The sequence below is a fragment of the Cebus imitator genome, unplaced genomic scaffold (genome assembly GCF_001604975.1).
Source record: "Cebus imitator isolate Cc_AM_T3 unplaced genomic scaffold, Cebus_imitator-1.0 Scaffold124, whole genome shotgun sequence".
Lineage (NCBI taxonomy): Eukaryota > Metazoa > Chordata > Mammalia > Primates > Cebidae > Cebus > Cebus imitator.
This window is the reverse complement of record NW_016107439.1, coordinates 1,635,691-1,644,644: the sequence shown is the minus strand read 5'-3', so window position 1 is coordinate 1,644,644 and position 8,954 is coordinate 1,635,691. Positions and strand designations below refer to the sequence as shown.

At 38.0% G+C, this 8,954-nt stretch overlaps 1 long non-coding RNA gene and 1 other non-coding gene across 6 annotated transcripts in view; one reads left to right on the top strand and one right to left on the bottom strand.

Moving 5' to 3' along the window:
* The window catches only part of LOC108312365, a 48,148-nt gene that overhangs the window by 18,808 nt on the left and 20,386 nt on the right, over positions 1 to 8,954 (bottom strand). For all 5 annotated transcript variants that reach the window (XR_001828606.2, XR_001828607.2, XR_001828604.2 and 2 more), the window contains one exon: positions 5,516 to 5,850. This is a non-coding gene — a long non-coding RNA (uncharacterized LOC108312365). The remainder of the gene's footprint in view (positions 1 to 5,515; positions 5,851 to 8,954) is intronic.
* LOC119472955 lies at positions 600 to 706 on the top strand. Its single transcript, XR_005202121.1, has one exon. It is a non-coding gene; the product is annotated as a U6 spliceosomal RNA (small nuclear RNA).

Below are 8,954 nucleotides of genomic sequence, written 5' to 3'. Positions count from 1 at the left end.
GAAATAGGGGAGGGACGGTGGGGGGTGGGAAGCTGGGGAGAGATAGCAAGGGGAGAAATGCCAGATGTAGGTGATGGGGAGGAAGGCAGCAAATCACACTGCCACGTGTGTTACTATGCAACAATTTTGCATGTTCTTCACATGTACCCCAAATCCCAAAAATGCAATAAAATCAATGGGGAAAAAAAAATAAAGTTAATATGATCATCTTTGCCTTTTAACTAGAATGTATAATTTATTATTTAATATAATTAATTTTATTTTGAAATGTATTACTACCACTATATTCTGTGCTTCCTAATGGTTCTGCTTTTTCTTTTCCTTTTGTTTCTTCCCTTTTGTCCTCTTTGAATTAATTGAGTTGCCTTTTTATTTTTTCAGTTTTCCCCTATTCTAGTTGGAAATATATGCTTTATTTTAGGATTATTCCAAAGTTTGTTGTTATCAACTTAGTAATATTGAAAGTTAATTAATATCTTTATCTCCTCCAAAAAACAAAAAGACCTTAGAATGCTTTAAGCCAATTTGCTTCTCTGACATATACGGTATATTAGTCAAGGCTCTCCAGAGAAGCAAAGCTAGTAGAATATTTAGATCTAGTGCTCGCTTCAGCAGCACATATACTAAAATTGGAAAGATACAGAGAAGATTAGCATGGCCCCTGCACAAGGATGACACGCAAATTCGTGAAGCGTTCCATATTTTTTAAAATCAAGAAAGAAGAAAAAAAGAATATTTAGATCTAGATTTAGATCTAGATATATAGATAAACAGATGAGAGAGGATTTATTATAGGAACTGGCTGTGGCAATTATAGAGGTTGAGAAGTACCATAATCAGCCGTCTGCAAACTGGAGAACGGAAAATGCCGGTAGTGTGGCTCAGTCTAAGCCTGAAGTCCGGAGAATCAGAGGAGCCAGTGGTGTAATTCTCAGTTCAAAGCTGAAGGTCTGAGAAACTGGGGGCCTGCTGGTGTAAGTCCTGGATTCTGAAGGCCAGAGGACATGGGCTTCTGATGTCCAAGGGCAAGAGAAGGTGGCTATCCCAGCTCCAGAAGAGAGAGCAAATTCACCTTTCCTCTGCGCTTTTATCCTCAATGCATTGGATGGTGCCTCCCCACCGTGGGTGAGGGCAGAACTTCCCTATTCGATCCACTGATTCAAATGCGTCTCTTCCAAAAACACTGTCACCAACGCACCCAGAAATAATGAAATAATGTTTTACCAGCTATCTGGGCATAACTTAATCCAGAACATTCTTTTCTTTGAACATTCTTGTCTTTCAGGCCTTGAAAAATGTGCCAGTTCCATTTGGCCTCCGTAGTTTGGATGAGAAATTAGCTGTAATTTTTTATTTTTCCCTTACAGTAAGGTGTCACTTATCTCTTGCTGTTTTATGATTTTTTTCATTGTCTTTTGTTTTCAGGAGTTTGACTATGATATGTCTTGGTGTAATTGCTTTGAGTTTATCCTTTTTGGATATTAAATATGTAGCTTTCTGCTTTTTGCCCCATTGACAGCTAAAACTAGCCATCACAAATGGTATTCGTGATCAATATTTTAATTCTACTTTTTCTGTAGAATTAATCAAATTTACATTTTACTTTTAATTTAGGAATACATAAAGATGATTCAAAATTTTAAAACTGTTGAAAGATACTGTGAAGAGTCTTGCCATTCCAGCTACCCAATTTTCTTATCTGGAGGCCACCAATGTTAGTTTCCAACGTATCATTACAGAGATTTCTTAGGTAGATGAACGTATCTTTTTATGCAATTTTATTCTGTTCTTTTTTCCTTTCCTAATGTTCCAAGATGTTCTTTTATTATTATTTTCTTTCTATTTAGAGAGCTTCCTTTAAACCATTATTTTATAGTAGGTCTGCTGGTGACGCTATCTCTTTGTTTCACTTCATTTGTGAATATCTTGATTTCACCTTCATATTTTCACAGGTAATTTTTGGTTGAGCATTCTTGTCTTTCAGGTCTTGAAAAATGTGCCAGTTCCATTTGGCCTCCGTAGTTTGGATGAGAAATTAGCTGTAATTTTTAATTTTTCCTTTATAGTAAGGTGTCACTTATCTCTTGCTGCTTTATGATTTTTTTCATTGTCTTTTGTTTTCAGGAGTTTGACTATGATATGTCTTGGTGTGATTTCTTTGAGTTTATCCTTTTTGGATATTAAATATGTAGCTTTCTGCTTTTTGCCTCATTTGGGAAATTTTTAGCCATTATTTATTTGAATATTTTCCAGCCCCACTCTCTTTCTCCCCTTCTGGGATTTCTATAACACAAATCCTAGATCTTTTTCTATAATCCCACATGTTCTGGGGCTTTGTTCTTTTTTATTCTTTCAGTCTACTTTCTCTTCATTGTTTAGATTAAGCAATTGCTACTTGTATATCTTTAAGTGTGCTTTTTTGTTAATCTACATTTTTGACATTTTCAGATTGCCAGTTTTTTCAGCATCCACTTTGGGATACATGAGGCAAGAAGGAAACCTAGGGCCCTCACCACTGTGTTGTCCCTCAGATCCTGAGGTCACTGGCTGATCTGCCTTGTTCCCTCCACCATTCAGAGTCTTCTTACGTTTATTTTTTATATAATATCCAGGGTTTTTAATTGTATTTAGCAGGAGGAACAGGGAGTACATTCACTCCATCTTCAACATTGTTATTTTATATAGTTAATGTCTCTTTAAACATGGCTTCTTTGCTCACCATTCCTTCTTGCATGTCAAACCATACTTCTAGGATCATTATCTAAAGTACGCCCTTCAAAAAGTTCCTTCAATGAACTGTTGGTAGTAAACTCTCTCATTTTGATTGTATGAAATGACTTCCCTTACCCTGCTTTTGGTAAAAATCATTTTGTTTAGTACACCCTTATATATTGACAGTTATTTCTCTCAGCAATTTGAAAATATTTCTCTGCTGTCTTCTGGCTTTCAGTGCTGTTGTTGATTAGTCAATTGCAACATTACTTTTCATGTCATACATCCTTTCTCTCAAAGGATCCTTTCTTTGTTATTGTTGATCTGTAGTTTTCCCGTGATGTATCCACATTTAGATTTCTTTGCTGATCGCTTGTTCAGCTTACTGAATCTGAGCATTTGTGTCTTTCATCAGTTCTGGAGAATTCTTGGCTAAGATCTCCTCAATATTATGTCTTGTCCATTTTTTCCATTAGTTCTCTTTTTAAAATATGTCCCTTTTAAAAATAATACTTTTTTAAAAAGTCATTTCACCAGATTCAGTGTTTGGTAAGGATCCACTCTCTTGTTCATAGGTGGTGACTTCTGGCTATTTCCTCACATGGTGGAAGAGGGAAGGCAGCTGTTGGAGGTCTTCTTTATAAAGGCACAATAAATGACACAATAATATCAAGCAATGGTCCTCTTGTTAGATGCTATTTAGCCTTCCGAGTCTGCCTTCCAGCATCTCAAATTCTGATATAGTTCATTTCTTTGTTTCTCTATGTTGCTTTCTTGGTGATTACTTCAGATGTATCTTCCAGTTCATGAATTCTGTTGTTAATTGTATCTGATACAATGTATAATATGTCCACTACATCTCTTATTTTACTTAGTATACTTTTTTTATTTTTCAACTTTACTTTTCTTCAAACCTCCCTGTGTATTAAAAAGATAACTATTGAAGATAAAAACTTCAAGCATATTAAAGTAAGAGTAGTGTAGTAAAGCCCTATGTACCCATTAACCAGCTTTAACAATGAATAACTCATAGCTAATCTTGTTTCCTCTGTATCCCTACCTACGTCCTCTCCCTCTCTGGATAATTCTGAAGCAATCCCTGACATCATATTATTTTATCTGTCATAGTTCAATATGTATGACTAGTAGATAAGGATTTTCCTTTAAATAAATGATACTAACATTTTCATACCCCCTAGAAGTCCACTGTAATTCTTTAATATCAAATACGGTAGTCTTTAAAAAATATTTTATGGTTTGTCAATCATACTTTTAATATCCTCCTTTATTTCTTCAAACACAGTAAACACACTAAATTTATATATATATATATATTTTACAATATATTTAGTCTTTGTACACCTGATATATATATACATATTTTTTTCTGCTGGCTCTTGCTCATGGTAGTTTGTTCCCTCATGCATTTGTGATTTTTTTTTTTTAAATTGTGAGCTTATGGTTATTGGAACTCTCTAGGAATTCTTTGAGATTTCAGTTAATGTTCATTTCCCCAGAGATTTGTGATTGATTCTTCTAGGCACCTGGAGCCCACACTAATCTGTAATTATGACAATTCTATTCTCAGGTTGGGTTTTTCAGCCTATAGTGTAAATTTTACACCAAGTTTATGCGACTGTCACCTTGTGATTCGTAATTCTTAGAAGAGCCTTTATTTTCCTTCCTTACCCACAGTCAAAGCTGAGAGAGTCAAGGCTTTTTATGGTCTATTGCAGTGATATTAATTTTATTTTTACATCTTGCCTTCACTGAGGCTGTTGGTTTTTGTGGAACTGGCTCTATGAAACGCTGTCAATTTGCATAAACCCAGGCATTGTCTCTTGTCCTTCTGCACATGCCTGTACTCTGTTTAAAAACTATTCATGATCATGTATTGGCAGATTTCCTGAAGACAAGATTTCATTTCAATGCTCAGTTATGGCTTGGATTCATGCCTTTTTACTACTTTTATCCTATGAGGATTTCTTTCACTGTGTTCTACTCAGCTAAGCATTTAAAATGGTATTATACATGTTTCATTCAGCACTTTAAGATGTTCTGTACTGGGATTCCTCAGAATATCTGCTGTGTTGCCATATTCCTACAAAGAGGAAGGAATCCAAATTATTATGACTTAATCTCCACCTGATTTGCTGCCAGAAATTAGCCTTCATCACAGTGTCTCCCAGCTGTTCCTGAGAGCTTCCCATTCAGGGAGCGATCTGATGTTGTCTTAGTTTATTTGGGTGTTCTAACAAAATACCATAAACTGGGTAGCCTATAAACAACAGAACTTTATTTCTCGTAGTTCTGGAGGCTGGAAAGTTTAAGATCAAGATGACAGCAGATTCAGTGTCTGGGGATGTTAACAGTGGAGGGTATACAGGTTCTTGGCATCTTGAACAAAGAATTGGACAAAACACACAAACAAAGCAAGGAAAGAATGAAGAGTTTTATTGAAAATAAAAGTACACTCCGCAGTGTGGAAGCGGGTCTGAGCATAGGGGCTCAAAGGCCCTTTGCAGAGCTTTTGTGAGTTTAAATACCCTCTACTTGGGGTATAACGTATGTAAATGAAGACGATGAAGTAAAGTTACAAGGTCATTTATGGCATTCACCCTATAGAGAGGATATTTCCCGTTATAGCTGAAATGTGAATTGGCCTTATGTTCTCTGCCTCCAGACCCTATTTTCCTGCCTCAGTGAGGATCTTCTCTCTTGTTCATGGATGGTGCCTTCTGGCCATCTCCTCACATGGTGGAAGAGGGAAGGCAGCTGTCAGAGGCCTCCTCTATGAAAGCACTTATCTCATTCATGAGGGGTCTAGCCACTTCCCAGAGGCCTCACTCTTAATACCATCACATTGGTCATTAGTTTCCACCTATGAATTTTTCAGAGGACACAGACATCCAGACCATAGCAGATTGGTTCTTCGGTTCAGATCCTCTCTGCTCTGTTCTGTCTTTCTCATATGACCCTCATGCTTCTGCTGCTTATAACTCTCATTAGTTTATCGTTCTGCTTGGCAAAGCTGTCCTCTGGTGGTGACTGCCACTGTCACTACTATTTTTGGCAAGAGACACTGTTCTTTTCTTTTACTTCAGGCCAAATATTGGATAGGCCCTTGTCCTCAATTCTCTAAAGAATAGAAGGTATGAGAGAGAGCATTGTAACACAGAAATGAGCTTACAAATGCTTCCCAGGGCCAGACCCATACTCAGGACTTCTGATTGACCTGCCTCTCTGCATCTCTCCTACCTTATTGCCATGGGTCAATAGTTAGTTTACTTTTCAACACCTGAGTTCCTCTACTCACTAATGGGCTTTGGAGTCTAGGCTAAAATTCAAAGTCCTAAAGAGGGGAATTTTTATGCTCCTTTGCCCAGGCCAATTCTCACCTTCCCAGTCCCTATTCTCTTTGCCAGGAATGACTGCCACTCATAGTCATTGCAGGAGGATGGTTTGTTTTGTTTTTTCCCAGAGAAGCCCAGAGAGATATGGCCCTAACCTATGCATGTCAAACTAGTCTGAGACTAGTGCATTTTTTTTCAAGGTCTAGATCTTTGAGTGATATTTGTAAGACTTTACCAATTCATTTCAGTTTAGGCTGCACTGAGCCTAGTCCATTTATTTTTCTGACATGCTGTAGATCACAGCTTAGATAATAAACATACACAAACTTGCCCAAGAAACACATAATACAAAAGAGGCACAAAGCAGTCTAAAGCTGTATGTAGAAGAATAACTGCTTTCTAAGGGACAAATAATCCTCAGTGATGCAGCTGTCCTTAAAACATCTACCCAGTTTACCTGACTACACAGAACACTAAATATTCAGGTTACTTCACTGCATTTAGGTTTTTTCCATAAGGAATGGGCAGTAATATGTCTTTGATTTGCATAACTGAGAGTCCCCAGGGTGGTGGGTGTTCCAGAAAAACAAATGGAAACAATAATCAGCCTCAAAAGTAAACTCAAATCTCCTCCTAGAACCTCCTTCTCCCGACACACACTTACAAACCAAAAGCTGCCACTCTTTAAATGGCAATTTTCCCAGCTACTGTATTCATGTATTTTCTAATAAGAATGTTTCATCTGGCCGGGCGCGGTGGCTCATGCCTGTAATCCCAGCACTTTGGGAGGCCGAGGCGGGTGGATCACGAGGTCAAGAGATCGAGACCATCCTGGTCAACACGGTGAAACCCCATCTCTACTAAAACTACAAAAAATTAGCTGAGCATGGTGGCACGTGCCTGTAATCCCAGCTACTCAGGAGGCTGAGGCAGGAGAATTGCCTGAACCCAGGAGGCGGAGGTTGCGGTGAGCCGAGATCGCGCCATTGTACTCCAGCCTGGGTAACAAGAGAGAAACTCTGTCTCAAAAAAAAAAAAAAAATGTTTCATCTACTACATCACTTACATACCTTTCTTAAGCTATCACAAAGCACAGGGTTTTACTCTTAGTGGACACTTGCTAAATGTAGGTTGAATGTCACATATTAGTGTGAATGATTCTTAGTGAGCATGATTTGACTCGCACCTCTGTCTTCCTACTGTGCTAAGGAAATGAGGGCTTTGATGTAGGGTGAGGTTGAGGTTTCATTGCAATATGTGGCAATGGAGATCTTTAAATCCCTGCTCTGCCAAATATTGTGTGACCTTAGGTAACTTATTTTTTCTAAGCTTCAGTTTCCTTGTAAAAATGTTAATACATTAAAGAACTCGGCAAAGTGTCTCAATGAATATTAACACTCTCCTGTTTTTGCTTCTACCACCTCTTAGCCTCAACATACCAGAGGCCACTCTGACTCCAGGGATGACCAGAAGAAGATGCAGCCCAGACCATTCATGCGCATGTTTCTGAGTTCTAGAGATTATTTGTAGTTGTACTGGGACATCCCAGTTCAGATATGCTACTTGCTTTCTTTGACTCCCGCAGGCATTTGTAGGCTATTCCCTAAAGCTAGAAAGGAATCAAGGAAGGCTTAAGCCCTATTGTTACAGGAAAGCCGGTCCTAATCCAGACTCCAAGACAGGGTTCTTGAATCTCACACAAGAAAGAATTCAGGGTGAGTCCACAGAGTAAAGTGAAAGTAAGTTTATAAAGAAAATAAAGGAATAAAGTGTGGCTACTCCATAGACAGAGCCGCCCCGAGGGCTGCTGGTTGCCCAGTTTTATGGTTATTTCTTGATGATATACTAAACAAAGGGTAGATTATTTATGCCTCCCATTTTTAGACCATGTAGGCTATCTTCCTGACATTGCCATGGCATTTGTAAGCTGTCATGGCACTGGTGGGAGTGTAGCAGTGAGGACGACCAGAGGTCACTTTAGTCACCATCTTGGTTTTGGTGGGTTTTAGCTGACTTCTTTACTGCAAACTGTTTTATTGGTAAGATCTTTATGACCTGTATCTTGTGGCCAACCTCCTAACTCATCCTGTGACTTAGATGCCTTAACCCTCTGGGAATGCAGCCTGGTAGATCTCAGCCTCATTTTACCCAGCTTTTACTCAAGATGGAGTTGCTTTGGTTCACACGCCTCTGACACTATAATTTTGTATTTTCCAAACTGTTAGTTTTGACTCAGTGACTCCTGAAATTAATTTAGTGAATAACCAACACCTTGAAAAATTATATAGTATAATAAAAAGAAATATGCATAGTTAGAGGAAATCATGTTTTGTGAAACTTTTGTATGAAACGAGTCACATTTTGTATACAATGTGTTTCTTATGCGAAAGTTGTTAGAATCAAAATGGAGTTGCTAATGTTAAAACCAAACCAAACCAAACAGCCCTGACAAATAGAGCCAGGGAAGGCTATGAAGAGAGGGTTCTTATGACTGGTAACAAAAACTGTCACAAAAGACTGCAAAAACTACAACCTTGCACAAAGGACATTGCAAACTTACAGAAAAAATACTTCCGCAAGGTCATCTACTCATCAGCTGCCTGTCCGTCTGGACTAGTACCACTCTTGTTATCAGTCTTTGGAGCCAACGATAATTATTTCAAAACAATAATGTAATAATCCGCCTCATTTTTCCTTTAATAATATGTGTCTTCCTTTAGCCCCCTGAATACACACATAGTTTACTTTGGTTCACATAGTGCCATTGTAATACTCTATTCACAAAGAAACATTGCTTTCTTTTAGATATCCTCTCTTGGTTTGTTATTTAGATTGACACTTGCTGTGGATTGCAGTCAAAAAATCTGAGTGACACTACTCTTAAGAGTT